Genomic DNA, 16,036 nt, shown 5'->3' with positions numbered 1-16,036 from the left:
AGCAAGTTGAGTCTTTTATTTTGTTGTAGGCAGATCCAGAGCACAACAGAGTACAATTCTATTGGCAGGGGTAGCCCACGCAAGTGAATGCGCTTTTCAGATCAGTTCAGATCAGAGCGCAGAGTGTGCACATTTGATTATATTCTTTGTTAGTTAGCGAGTTGTTAGCCCAGTTATAGATCAGTATAGGTCAGCAGTGGGGAGTTACTGCTTCCTACCAGAGCACAAAATGTGTAGGCTACATTTCAAGCTGTCTTTGACAAGACAGTCAGGTAAAAAGCTTATGTCTTAATTAAAGGGGCAGTGTTGTATTTTTAGACAGGCTTGATAATGGAAATAAGCCAATAGGCAGAGGGGTTAGCTACATTGTCTAATTCTCTGTATGGCAATAATAATGAATTTACAACACAATGCAATTTACAGTCACCTATTTGGCCCATGGTGTTACAGACCATGTACAAAATCATGAATTAATGTCAAGCCCTTCATAATGTAAAAACGTTTTTAAAAGTCTCATGCAATGTAGGCCTTCATTGAACACCACATGTAGGCTACTGTAGGCTACATCATAGAAATCAAAAGCTATTTCCATGTGAAAATGTTCAGGGATTTGTTCCATTTGGTTTTGTTGGTAGGCCTACATTGTGCTCCAATATCCACAAAAGCCTATTGGCTAGTCTAAAACTGAAATTGCACAAGTTTCCACTCACAAGACCTAAAATTTGCTTAGTGCCTCAAAATAGTAGAAGGAACATTAGTGAGTGTGCAGTGCGCTTTGATAAACTGCATCTAACAGCTTTAATGAATAAATAAAAGGAGCTGTGTTCATATAGATGATATCGCTATAGGAACGTTGACTGAATAATCTGCTTTCTACTATTTAGTGGACCCCTGCTCTAGAGAACAACATATACTTAATTGTACTTGCATTCAATACTAATTTCAGGTCAATAAAGTTTTTCTGTAATACAATGAAGGCAGTCTGCAGTTCAGATAGAGGCTGGTCTACCGTGGGGGTAATAACATACACAACAGTATCATCGGCATACAAGTGCAGGTTACAATTTTTTACAGACAAGATATTGTTAATGTAAAAAATAAAAAGTACAGTACTTGGGCCACCTTCCAAACCTTGGGAATAGTACCAGATATGATCATCAGGTTAAAAATATGGGTTAATGATCCAGCGATTAGAGGGGCAGAGAGCTGCAGCAAAAATGGATCAAGCATATCAGCCCCAGCTGATTTTATTTTTTACACCAATCTTAAGTAAGGCATCTACTGTAGCACATCACAGGTAGTAAATTGTTTAATTGAAAACAAAGATGCACTAGAAGTTGACAGGTTAACCGTCGAGTCAGAGGGAAGAGGAGTCGACTGACTGACCAGGGTCAATTAAAACACTGTTTCTCTCAAATTAAAAGCCTGCAGAGATAAAATGATGATTAAAAGCATCACTTATCTCATTCTTCTCCGTTATGATGCCAGAGGCAGACAGAACCTGCTTAGGCAGGGAAGAAAAGGAATGTGTATGCATCAGTGCATTTACTGTTTTCCAAAATGTTGAAGGATCAGAGATAGAGCTTAAAAAGAAGCCTGATTTGGCTTTCTTAATGGAGATAGTACATCTGTTTCTCAATTGTCTGAAAGATTGCCAGTCCACTACAGAGTCAGTTTTCCTTGCTTTGGCCCAGGCCTGATTTCTCATCTGAAAGAGCTCAGATAGCTCATTCAGAGTGTTTATTTGCCAGAGGAATAAATATGAAGGAGACATTTTCTAGAGCCAACTCAGGGTCAGGAATACAGGGTGTAGTGGCTAAATCAGATAAAAAAACTGGGTGGTTCAAGCCCTGAATGCTGACTGGCTGAAAGCTGTGGTACATCAGACCGCATACCATGGATATGACAAAACATTTATTTGTACTGCTCTAATTACATTGGTAACCAGTTCAAAATAGCAATAAGGCACCTCTGAGGTTTTTGAAATATGGGCAATATACCACGGCTAAGGGCTGTGTCCTAGCACCAAGCTTTGCGTCATGCGTAAGAAAAGCCCTTAGCCGTGGTATATTGGCCATATACCACACCCCCTCGGGCCTTATTAAGTAGAACATGTCATGTAAAAAGCCTTGAGGAGAAAGAAAATACTCTTAATTAAACGAGGATTAGTATTTTGCTGTTTCGTATCTCTAACACATACACTATATATACAAAAGTATGTGGACACCCCTTCAAATTAGTGGATTCGGCTATTTCAGCCACATCCGTTGCTGGCAGGTGTATAAAACCGAGCATACAGCCATGCAATCTCTATAGACAAACAGTGGCAGCAGAATGGCCTTACTGAAGAGCTCAGTGACTTTCAACATGGCGCTGTAATAGGATGCCACCTTTCTAACAAGACAGTTTGTCAAATTTCCGCCCTGCTAGAGCTTCCCCGGATCAACCTTAGGGGCTGTTATTGTGAAGTGGAAATGTCTAGGAGCAACAACGGCTCAGCCGCGAAGTGGTAGGACACACTATCTCATAGAACGGAACGCCGAGTGCTGAAGCGAGTAGCACGTATAAATGCTGCCTCCGGAAGCAACGTCAGCACAAGAACTGTTCGTCAGGAGCTTCATGAAATGGGCTTCCATGGGCTTCCGAGTACGGGACGGTGTCCCGCCCCAAACACAAACCTAAGATCACCATGTGCAATGCCAAGCGTTGGCTGGAGTGGTGTAAAGCTCGCCGCCATTGGACTCCAACTTTGGGGCAACAGTTGGGGGAAGGCCTGACAATGCCCCCATGCACAAAGTGAGGTCCGTACAGAAATAGTTTGTAGAGATCGGTGTGGAAGAACTTGCCTGGCCTGAACAGAACCCTGACCTCAACCCCATTGAACAACTTTGGGATGAATTGGAACGCCGACTGCAAGCCAGGCCTAATCATCCAACATCAGTGCCCGACCTCACTAATGCTCTTGTGGCTGAATGGAAGCAAGTCCCCGCAGCAATATTCCAACATCTAGTTGAAAGCCTTCCCAGAAGAGTGGAGGATGTTATAGAAGCAAAAGGGACCAACTCCATATTAATGCCCATGATTTTGGAATGAGATGTTCGACGAGCAGGTGTTTGTCTAGAGGTAACACACTCTGTCTAGAGGTAACACAATCTGTTTAGAGTGTCTACTCTGTCTAGAGGTAACACTCTGTCTAGAGTTAACACACTCTGTCTAGAGTTAATGAACTCTGTCTAGAGTTAACACACTCTGTCTAGAGTTAACGCACTCTGTCTAGAGTTAACGCACTCTGTCTAAAGTTAACACACTACGTCTAGAGTAAACGCACTATGTCTAAAGTTAACGCACTCTGTCTAGAGTTAACGCAGTCTGTCTAGAGGTAACGCACTCTGTCTAGAGGTAATCTGTCTAGAGGTAACATACTCTGTCTAGAGGTAACACACTGTTTAGAGGTAACACACTCTGTCTAGAGGTAACACACTCTGTCTAGAGGTAACACACTCTGTCTAGAGGTAACATACTCTGTATAGAGGTAACACACTGTCTAGAGGTAACATAGTCTGTCTAGAGGTAACACACTCTGTCTAGAGGTAACACTCTGTCTAGAGGTAACACACTGTCTAGAGGTAACACACTGTGTCTAGAAGTAACACACTCTGTCTAGAGGTAACACACTCTGTCTAGAGGTAACATACTCTGTCTAGAGGTAGCACACTCTGTCTAGAGGTAACACACTCTGTCTGGAGGTAACTCACTGTCTAGAGGTAACACACTCTGTCTAGATGTAACATACTCTGTCTAGAGGTAACACACTCTGTCTAGAGGTAACACACTCTGTCTAGAGGTAACACACTCTGTCTAGAGGTAACATACTCTGTCTAGAGGTAACACTCTGTCTAGAGGTAACACACTCTGTCTAGAGGTAACACTCTGTCTAGAGGTAACACACTCTGTCTAGAGGTAACACACACTCTCTAGAGGTAACACACTCTGTCTACAGTTAACACACTCTGTCTAAAGTTAACGCACTCTGTCTAAAGTTAAAACACTCTGTCTAGAGGTAACACACTCTGTCTAGAGGTAACGCACACTGTCGAGAGGTAACACACACTGTCTAGAGGTAACGCACTCTGTCTAGAGGTAACATTCTCCGTCTAGAGGAAACACACTCCGTCTAGAGGTAACACTCTATCTAGAGGTAACACACTCTGTCTAGAGGTAACACACTCTGTCTAGAGGTAACACACTGTGTCTAGAGGTAACACACACTGTCTAGAGGTAACGCACACTGTCTAGAGGTAACGCACTTTGTCTAGAGGTAACACACTCTGTCTAGAGGTAACACACACTGTCTAGAGGTAACACACACTGTCTAGAGGTAACGCACTCAGTCTAGAGGTAACGCACTCTGTCTAGAGGTAACGCACACTGTCTAGAGGTAACGCACTCTGTCTAGAGTTAACACACTCTGTCTAGAGGTAACACACTCTGTCTAGAGGTAACACACTCTGTCTAGAGGTAACACACTCTGTCTAGAGGTAACATACTCTGTCTAGAGGTAACACACTCTGTCTAGAGGTAACACACTCTGTGTAGAGGTAACATACTCTGTATAGAGGTAACACAATCTGTCTAGAGGTAACATACTCTGTCTAGAGGTAACACACTCAGTCTAGAGGTAGCACACTCTGTCTAGAGGTAACACACTCTGTGTAGAGGTAGCATACTCTGTCTAGAGTTAACACAATGTCTAGAGTTAACACTCTGTCTAGAGGTAACATACTCTGTCTAGAGGTAACACACTCTGTCTAGAGGTAACACACACTGGCTAGAGGTAACACACTCTGTCTAGAGGTAACACACTCTGTCTAGAGGTAACACACTCTGTCTAGAGTTAACACACTGTCTAGAGTTAACACTCTGTCTAGAGGTAACACACTCTGTCTAGAGGTAACACACACTGTGTAGAGGTAGCATACTCTGTCTACAGTTAACACACTGTCTAGTGTTAACACTCTGTCTAGAGGTAACATACTATGTCTAGAGGTAACATACTCTGTCTAGAGGTAACATACTCTGTCTAGAGGTAACGTACTCTGTCTAGAGGTAGCATACTCTGTCTAGAGTTAACGCACTGTCTAGAGATAACACTCTGTCTAGAGGTAACATACTCTGTCTAGAGGTAACACACTCTGTGTAGAGGTAGCATACTCTGTCTAGAGTTACCACACTGTCTAGTGTTAACACTCTGTCTAGAGATAGCATACTCTGTCTAGAGTTAACGCACTGTCTAGAGTTAACACTCTGTCTAGAGGTAACGCACTCTATCAACAGTTAACACACTCTGTCTAGAGGTAACGCACTCTGTCTAGAGGTAACGCACTCTGTCTACAGTTAACACACTCTGTCTAGAGGTAAAGCACTCTGTCTACAGTTAACACTCTGTCTAGAGGTAACACACTGTCCAGAGGTACCACACACTGTCTAGAGGTAACATACTCTGTCTAGAGGTAACACACTCTGTCTAGAAGTAACATACTCTGTCTAGAAGTAACACACTCTGTCTAGAGGTAACATACTCTGTCTAGAGGTAACACACTCTGTCTAGAGGTAACATACTCTGTCTAGAGGTAACACACTCTGTCTAGAGGTAACACTCTGTCAAGAGGTAACGCTCTCTGTCTACAGTTAACACACTCTGTCTAGAGGTAACATACTCTGTCTAGAGGTAACGCACTCTGTCTCGAGGTAACACACTCTGTCTAGAGGTAACGCACTCTGTCTACAGTTAACACACTCTGTCTAGAGGTAACGCACTCTGTCTAGAGATAACGCACTCTGTCTACAGTTAACACACTCTGTCTAGAGGTAACGCACTCTGTCTACAGTTAACACACTCTGTCTAGAGGTAACGCACTCTGTCTAGAGGAAATGCACTCTGTCTACAGTTAACACACTCTGTCTAAAGTTAACGCACTCTGTCTACAGTTAACACACTCTGTCTAGAGGTAACGCACTCTGTCTACAGTTAACACACTCTGTCTAGAGGTAACACACTCTGTCTAGAGGTAACGCACTCTGTCTACAGTTAACACACTCTGTCTAAAGGTAACGCACTCTGTCTACAGTTAACACACTCTGTCTAGAGGTAACGCACTCTGTCTACAGTTAACACACTCTGTCTAGAGGTAACGCACTCTGTCTAGAGGTAACACACTCTGTCTAGAGGTAACGCACTCTGTCTACAGTTAACACACTCTGCCTAGAGGTAATGCACTCTGTCTACAGTTAACACACTCTGTCTAGAGGTAACGCACTCTGTCTACAGCTAACACACTCTGTCTAGAGGTAACGCACTCTGTCTACAGTTAACACACTCTGTCTAGAGGTAACGCACTCTGTCTAGAGGTAACGCACTCTGTCTACAGTTAACACACTCTGTCTAGAGGTAACGCACTCTGTCTACAGTTAACACACTCTGTCTAGAGGTAACGCACTCTGTCTAGAGGAAATGCACTCTGTCTACAGTTAACACACTCTGTCTAAAGGTAACGCACTCTGTCTACAGTTAACACACTCTGTCTAGAGGTAACGCACTCTGTCTACAGTTAACACACTCTGTCTAGAGGTAACGCACTCTGTCTAGAGGTAACGCACTCTGTCTACAGTTAACACACTCTGTCTAAAGGTAACGCACTCTGTCTACAGTTAACACACTCTGTCTAGAGGTAACGCACTCTGTCTACAGTTAACACACTCTGTCTAGAGGTAACGCACTCTGTCTAGAGGTAACACACTCTGTCTAGAGGTAACATACTCTGTCTAGAGGTAACGCACTATGTCTACAGCTAACACACTCTGTCTAGAGGTAACGCACTCTGTCTACAGTTAACACACTCTGTCTAGAGGTAACGCACTCTGTCTAGAGGTAACACACTCTGTCTAGAGGTAACGCACTCTGTCTAGAGGTAACACACTTTGTCTAGAGGTAACACACTCTGTCTAGAGGTAACACACTCTGTCTAGAGGTAACACACTCTGTCTAGAGGTAACACTCTGTCTAGAGGTAACACACTCTGTCTAGAGGTAACACACTCTGTCTAGAGGTAACACATTCTGTCTAGAGGTAACATACTCTGTCTAGAGGTAACACACTCTGTCTAGAAGTAACACACTCTGTCTAGAGGTAACATACTCTGTCTAGCGGTAACACTCTGTCTAGAGGTAACATACTCTGTCTGGAGGTAATACACTCTGTCTAGAGGTAACACTCTGTCTAGAGGTAACACACACTGTCTAGAGGTAACACTCTGTCAGAGGTAACGCACTCTGTCTACAGTTAACGCACTCTGTCTAGAGGTAACGCACTCTGTCTAGAGGTAATGCACTCTGTCTAGAGGTAACATACTCTGTCTAGAGGTAACGCACTCTGTCTAGAGGTAACGCACTCTGTCTAGAGTTAACACACACTGTCTAGAGCTAACACACTGTCTAGAGGTAACACACTCTGTCTAGTTAACACACTCTGTCTAGAGGTAACATACTCTGTCTAGAGGTAACACTCTGTCTAGAGGTAACACACTCTGTCTACAGTTAACACTCTGTCTAGAGGTAACACACTCTGTCTAGAGGTAACGCACTCTGTCTAGAGGTAACACACTCTGTCTAGAGGTAACATAACTCTGTCTAGAGGTAACACACACTGTATAGAGCTAACACACTCTCTAGAGTTAACACACTGTCTAGAGGTAACACACTCTGTCTAGAGGTAACGCACTCTGTCTAGAGGTAACACACTCTGTCTAGAGGTAACGCACTCTGTCTAGAGGTAACACACTCTGTCTAGAGGTAACACACTCTGTCTAGACGTAACACTCTGTCTAGAGGTAACACACACTGTCTAGAGCTAACACACTCTCTAGAGTTAACACACTGTCTAGAGGTAACACACTCTGTCTAGAGGTAACGCACTCTGTCTAGAGGTAACACACTCTGTCTAGAGGTAACGCACTCTGTCTAGAGGTAACACACTCTGTCTAGAGGTAACACACTCTGTCTAGAGGTAACACTCTGTCAAGAGGTAACACACTCTGTCTAGAGGTAACACTCTGTCTAGAGGTAACACACTGTCTAGAGTTAACACTCTGTCTAGAGGTAACACACTCTGTCTAGAGGTAACACACTCTGTCTTGAGGTAACACTCTTTCTAGAGGTAACACTCTGTCTAGAGGTAACACACTCTGTCTAGAGGTAACACACTCTGTCTAGAGGTAACATACTCTGTCTAGAGGTAACACACTCTGTCTAGAGGTAACACTCTGTCTAGAGGTAACACACTCTGTCTAGAGTCTAGAGGTAACACACTCTGTCTAGAGGTAACACACTCTGTCTAGAGGTAACATACTCTGTCTAGAGGTAACACACTCTGTCTAGAGGTAACACTCTGTCTAGAGGTAACACACTGCCTAGAGTTAACACACTCTGTCTAGAGGTAACATACTCTGTCTAGAGGTAACACACTTTGTACAGAGGCAACACACTGTCTAGAGGTAACACACTCTGTCTAGAGGTAACACACACTGTCTAGAGCTAACACACTGTCTAGAGGTAACACACTCTGTCTAGCGTTAACACACTCTGTCTAGAGGTAACATACTCTGTCTAGAGGTAAAACTCTGTCTAGAAGTAACACACTCTGTCTACAGTTAACACTCTGTCTAGAGGTAACACACTCTGTCTAAAGGTAACGCACTCTGTCTAGAGGTAACACACTCTGTCTAGAGGTAACACACTCTGTCTAGAGGTAACACACTCTGTCTAGAGGTAACGCACTCTGTCTACAGTTAACACTCTGTCTCGAGGTAACACACTCTGTCTAGAGGTAACATACTCTGTCTAGAGGTAACATACTCTGTCTAGAGGTAACACACTCTGTCTAGAGGTAACATCCTCTGTCTAGAGGTAACACACTCTGTCTAGAGGTAACACTCTGTCTAGAGTTAACACAAAGTCTAGAGGTAACGCACTCTGTCTACAGTTAACACACTCTGTCTAGAGGTAACGCACTCTGTCTAGAGGTAACATACTCTGTCTAGAGGTAACATACTCTGTCCAGAGGTAACATACTCTGTCTAGAGCTAACACACTCTGTCTAGAGGTAACACACACTGTCTAGAGGTAACACTCTGTCAGAGGTAACGCACTCTGTCTACAGTTAACACACTCTGTCTAGAGGTAACGCACTCTGTCTAGAGGTAACACACTCTGTCTAGAGGTAACGCACTCTGTCTAGAGGTAACACACTCTGTCTAGAGGTAACGCACTCTGTCTAGAGGTAACACACTCTGTCTAGAGCTAACACACTCTCTAGAGTTAACACACTGTCTAGAGGTAACACACTCTGTCTAGAGGTAACGCACTCTGTCTAGAGGTAACACACTCTGTCTAGAGGTAACGCACTCTGTCTAGAGGTAACACACTCTGTCTAGAGGTAACACACTCTGTCTAGAGGTAACACTCTGTCAAGAGGTAACACACTCTGTCTAGAGGTAACACTCTGTCTAGAGGTAACACACTGTCTAGAGTTAACACTCTGTCTAGAGGTAACACACTCTGTCTAGAGGTAACACACTCTGTCTTGAGGTAACACTCTTTCTAGAGGTAACACTCTGTCTAGAGGTAACACACTCTGTCTAGAGGTAACACACTCTGTCTAGAGGTAACATACTCTGTCTAGAGGTAACACACTCTGTCTAGAGGTAACACTCTGTCTAGAGGTAACACACTCTGTCTAGAGTCTAGAGGTAACACACTCTGTCTAGAGGTAACACACTCTGTCTAGAGGTAACATACTCTGTCTAGAGGTAACACACTCTGTCTAGAGGTAACACTCTGTCTAGAGGTAACACACTGTCTAGAGTTAACACACTCTGTCTAGAGGTAACATACTCTGTCTAGAGGTAACACACTTTGTACAGAGGCAACACACTGTCTAGAGGTAACACACTCTGTCTAGAGGTAACACACACTGTCTAGAGCTAACACACTGTCTAGAGGTAACACACTCTGTCTAGCGTTAACACACTCTGTCTAGAGGTAACATACTCTGTCTAGAGGTAAAACTCTGTCTAGAAGTAACACACTCTGTCTACAGTTAACACTCTGTCTAGAGGTAACACACTCTGTCTAAAGGTAACGCACTCTGTCTAGAGGTAACACACTCTGTCTAGAGGTAACACACTGTCTAGAGGTAACACACTCTGTCTAGAGGTAACGCACTCTGTCTACAGTTAACACTCTGTCTCGAGGTAACACACTCTGTCTAGAGGTAACATACTCTGTCTAGAGGTAACATACTCTATCTAGAGGTAACACACTCTGTCTAGAGGTAACGCACTCTGTCTAGAGGTAACACACTCTGTCTAGAGGTAACATACTCTGTCTAGAGGTAACGCACTATGTCTACAGCTAACACACTCTGTCTAGAGGTAACGCACTCTGTCTACAGTTAACACACTCTGTCTAGAGGTAACGCACTCTGTCTAGAGGTAACACACTCTGTCTAGAGGTAACGCACTCTGTCTAGAGGTAACACACTTTGTCTAGAGGTAACACACTCTGTCTAGAGGTAACACACTCTGTCTAGAGGTAACACACTCTGTCTAGAGGTAACACTCTGTCTAGAGGTAACACACTCTGTCTAGAGGTAACACACTCTGTCTAGAGGTAACACATTCTGTCTAGAGGTAACATACTCTGTCTAGAGGTAACACACTCTGTCTAGAAGTAACACACTCTGTCTAGAGGTAACATACTCTGTCTAGCGGTAACACTCTGTCTAGAGGTAACATACTCTGTCTAGAGGTAACACACTCTGTCTAGAGGTAACACTCTGTCTAGAGGTAACACACACTGTCTAGAGGTAACACTCTGTCAGAGGTAACGCACTCTGTCTACAGTTAACGCACTCTGTCTAGAGGTAACGCACTCTGTCTAGAGGTAACATACTCTGTCTAGAGGTAACGCACTCTGTCTAGAGGTAACGCACTCTGTCTAGAGTTAACACACACTGTCTAGAGCTAACACACTGTCTAGAGGTAACACACTCTGTCTAGTTAACACACTCTGTCTAGAGGTAACATACTCTGTCTAGAGGTAACACTCTGTCTAGAGGTAACACACTCTGTCTACAGTTAACACTCTGTCTAGAGGTAACACACACTGTCTAGAGGTAACACTCTGTCAGAGGTAACGCACTCTGTCTACAGTTAACGCACTCTGTCTAGAGGTAACGCACTCTGTCTAGAGGTAACATACTCTGTCTAGAGGTAACGCACTCTGTCTAGAGGTAACGCACTCTGTCTAGAGTTAACACACACTGTCTAGAGCTAACACACTGTCTAGAGGTAACACACTCTGTCTAGTTAACACACTCTGTCTAGAGGTAACATACTCTGTCTAGAGGTAACACTCTGTCTAGAGGTAACACACTCTGTCTACAGTTAACACTCTGTCTAGAGGTAACACACTCTGTCTAGAGGTAACGCACTCTGTCTAGAGGTAACACACTCTGTCTAGAGGTAACATAACTCTGTCTAGAGGTAACACACACTGTATAGAGCTAACACACTCTCTAGAGTTAACACACTGTCTAGAGGTAACACACTCTGTCTAGAGGTAACGCACTCTGTCTAGAGGTAACACACTCTGTCTAGAGGTAACGCACTCTGTCTAGAGGTAACATACTCTGTCTAGAGGTAACATACTCTATCTAGAGGTAACACACTCTGTCTAGAGGTAACGCACTCTGTCTAGAGGTAACACACTCTGTCTAGAGGTAACACACTGTCTAGAGGTAACACACTCTGTCTAGAGGTAACGCACTCTGTCTACAGTTAACACTCTGTCTCGAGGTAACACACTCTGTCTAGAGGTAACATACTCTGTCTAGAGGTAACATACTCTATCTAGAGGTAACACACTCTGTCTAGAGGTAACGCACTCTGTCTAGAGGTAACACACTCTGTCTAGAGGTAACATACTCTGTCTAGAGGTAACGCACTATGTCTACAGCTAACACACTCTGTCTAGAGGTAACGCACTCTGTCTACAGTTAACACACTCTGTCTAGAGGTAACGCACTCTGTCTAGAGGTAACACACTCTGTCTAGAGGTAACGCACTCTGTCTAGAGGTAACACACTTTGTCTAGAGGTAACACACTCTGTCTAGAGGTAACACACTCTGTCTAGAGGTAACACACTCTGTCTAGAGGTAACACTCTGTCTAGAGGTAACACACTCTGTCTAGAGGTAACACACTCTGTCTAGAGGTAACACATTCTGTCTAGAGGTAACATACTCTGTCTAGAGGTAACACACTCTGTCTAGAAGTAACACACTCTGTCTAGAGGTAACATACTCTGTCTAGCGGTAACACTCTGTCTAGAGGTAACATACTCTGTCTAGAGGTAACACACTCTGTCTAGAGGTAACACTCTGTCTAGAGGTAACACACACTGTCTAGAGGTAACACTCTGTCAGAGGTAACGCACTCTGTCTACAGTTAACGCACTCTGTCTAGAGGTAACGCACTCTGTCTAGAGGTAACATACTCTGTCTAGAGGTAACGCACTCTGTCTAGAGGTAACGCACTCTGTCTAGAGTTAACACACACTGTCTAGAGCTAACACACTGTCTAGAGGTAACACACTCTGTCTAGTTAACACACTCTGTCTAGAGGTAACATACTCTGTCTAGAGGTAACACTCTGTCTAGAGGTAACACACTCTGTCTACAGTTAACACTCTGTCTAGAGGTAACACACACTGTCTAGAGGTAACACTCTGTCAGAGGTAACGCACTCTGTCTACAGTTAACGCACTCTGTCTAGAGGTAACGCACTCTGTCTAGAGGTAACATACTCTGTCTAGAGGTAACGCACTCTGTCTAGAGGTAACGCACTCTGTCTAGAGTTAACACACACTGTCTAGAGCTAACACACTGTCTAGAGGTAACACACTCTGTCTAGTTAACACACTCTGTCTAGAGGTAACATACTCTGTCTAGAGGTAACACACACTGTCTAGAGCTAACACACTCTCTAGAGTTAACACACTGTCTAGAGGTAACACACTCTGTCTAGAGGTAACGCACTCTGTCTAGAGGTAACACACTCTGTCTAGAGGTAACGCACTCTGTCTAGAGGTAACACACTCTGTCTAGAGGTAACACACTCTGTCTAGAGGTAACACTCTGTCAAGAGGTAACACACTCTGTCTAGAGGTAACACTCTGTCTAGAGGTAACACACTGTCTAGAGTTAACACTCTGTCTAGAGGTAACACACTCTGTCTAGAGGTAACACACTCTGTCTTGAGGTAACACTCTTTCTAGAGGTAACACTCTGTCTAGAGGTAACACACTCTGTCTAGAGGTAACACACTCTGTCTAGAGGTAACATACTCTGTCTAGAGGTAACACACTCTGTCTAGAGGTAACACTCTGTCTAGAGGTAACACACTCTGTCTAGAGTCTAGAGGTAACACACTCTGTCTAGAGGTAACACACTCTGTCTAGAGGTAACATACTCTGTCTAGAGGTAACACACTCTGTCTAGAGGTAACACTCTGTCTAGAGGTAACACACTGCCTAGAGTTAACACACTCTGTCTAGAGGTAACATACTCTGTCTAGAGGTAACACACTTTGTACAGAGGCAACACACTGTCTAGAGGTAACACACTCTGTCTAGAGGTAACACACACTGTCTAGAGCTAACACACTGTCTAGAGGTAACACACTCTGTCTAGCGTTAACACACTCTGTCTAGAGGTAACATACTCTGTCTAGAGGTAAAACTCTGTCTAGAAGTAACACACTCTGTCTACAGTTAACACTCTGTCTAGAGGTAACACACTCTGTCTAAAGGTAACGCACTCTGTCTAGAGGTAACACACTCTGTCTAGAGGTAACACACTCTGTCTAGAGGTAACACACTCTGTCTAGAGGTAACGCACTCTGTCTACAGTTAACACTCTGTCTCGAGGTAACACACTCTGTCTAGAGGTAACATACTCTGTCTAGAGGTAACATACTCTGTCTAGAGGTAACACACTCTGTCTAGAGGTAACATCCTCTGTCTAGAGGTAACACACTCTGTCTAGAGGTAACACTCTGTCTAGAGTTAACACAAAGTCTAGAGGTAACGCACTCTGTCTACAGTTAACACACTCTGTCTAGAGGTAACGCACTCTGTCTAGAGGTAACATACTCTGTCTAGAGGTAACATACTCTGTCCAGAGGTAACATACTCTGTCTAGAGCTAACACACTCTGTCTAGAGGTAACACACACTGTCTAGAGGTAACACTCTGTCAGAGGTAACGCACTCTGTCTACAGTTAACACACTCTGTCTAGAGGTAACGCACTCTGTCTAGAGGTAACACACTCTGTCTAGAGGTAACGCACTCTGTCTAGAGGTAACACACTCTGTCTAGAGGTAACGCACTCTGTCTAGAGGTAACACACTCTGTCTAGAGCTAACACACTCTCTAGAGTTAACACACTGTCTAGAGGTAACACACTCTGTCTAGAGGTAACGCACTCTGTCTAGAGGTAACACACTCTGTCTAGAGGTAACGCACTCTGTCTAGAGGTAACACACTCTGTCTAGAGGTAACACACTCTGTCTAGAGGTAACACTCTGTCAAGAGGTAACACACTCTGTCTAGAGGTAACACTCTGTCTAGAGGTAACACACTGTCTAGAGTTAACACTCTGTCTAGAGGTAACACACTCTGTCTAGAGGTAACACACTCTGTCTTGAGGTAACACTCTTTCTAGAGGTAACACTCTGTCTAGAGGTAACACACTCTGTCTAGAGGTAACACACTCTGTCTAGAGGTAACATACTCTGTCTAGAGGTAACACACTCTGTCTAGAGGTAACACTCTGTCTAGAGGTAACACACTCTGTCTAGAGTCTAGAGGTAACACACTCTGTCTAGAGGTAACACACTCTGTCTAGAGGTAACATACTCTGTCTAGAGGTAACACACTCTGTCTAGAGGTAACACTCTGTCTAGAGGTAACACACTGTCTAGAGTTAACACACTCTGTCTAGAGGTAACATACTCTGTCTAGAGGTAACACACTTTGTACAGAGGCAACACACTGTCTAGAGGTAACACACTCTGTCTAGAGGTAACACACACTGTCTAGAGCTAACACACTGTCTAGAGGTAACACACTCTGTCTAGCGTTAACACACTCTGTCTAGAGGTAACATACTCTGTCTAGAGGTAAAACTCTGTCTAGAAGTAACACACTCTGTCTACAGTTAACACTCTGTCTAGAGGTAACACACTCTGTCTAAAGGTAACGCACTCTGTCTAGAGGTAACACACTCTGTCTAGAGGTAACACACTGTCTAGAGGTAACACACTCTGTCTAGAGGTAACGCACTCTGTCTACAGTTAACACTCTGTCTCGAGGTAACACACTCTGTCTAGAGGTAACATACTCTGTCTAGAGGTAACATACTCTATCTAGAGGTAACACACTCTGTCTAGAGGTAACGCACTCTGTCTAGAGGTAACACACTCTGTCTAGAGGTAACATACTCTGTCTAGAGGTAACGCACTATGTCTACAGCTAACACACTCTGTCTAGAGGTAACGCACTCTGTCTACAGTTAACACACTCTGTCTAGAGGTAACGCACTCTGTCTAGAGGTAACACACTCTGTCTAGAGGTAACGCACTCTGTCTAGAGGTAACACACTTTGTCTAGAGGTAACACACTCTGTCTAGAGGTAACACACTCTGTCTAGAGGTAACACACTCTGTCTAGAGGTAACACTCTGTCTAGAGGTAACACACTCTGTCTAGAGGTAACACACTCTGTCTAGAGGTAACACATTCTGTCTAGAGGTAACATACTCTGTCTAGAGGTAACACACTCTGTCTAGAAGTAACACACTCTGTCTAGAGGTAACATACTCTGTCTAGCGGTAACACTCTGTCTAGAGGTAACATACTC

At 43.8% G+C, this 16,036-nt stretch overlaps 1 protein-coding gene across 4 annotated transcripts in view; it reads right to left on the bottom strand.

Annotated features, from left to right (window-relative positions):
• Positions 1–16,036, bottom strand: part of LOC106568319 (A disintegrin and metalloproteinase with thrombospondin motifs 6) — a 190,635-nt gene that overhangs the window by 63,894 nt on the left and 110,705 nt on the right. The gene's annotated exons all lie outside the window — the stretch shown is intronic.

This window comes from Salmo salar, chromosome ssa13 (assembly GCF_905237065.1).
Source record: "Salmo salar chromosome ssa13, Ssal_v3.1, whole genome shotgun sequence".
Classification (NCBI taxonomy): domain Eukaryota; kingdom Metazoa; phylum Chordata; class Actinopteri; order Salmoniformes; family Salmonidae; genus Salmo; species Salmo salar.
This window is presented reverse-complemented; position numbering and strand designations above follow the sequence as displayed.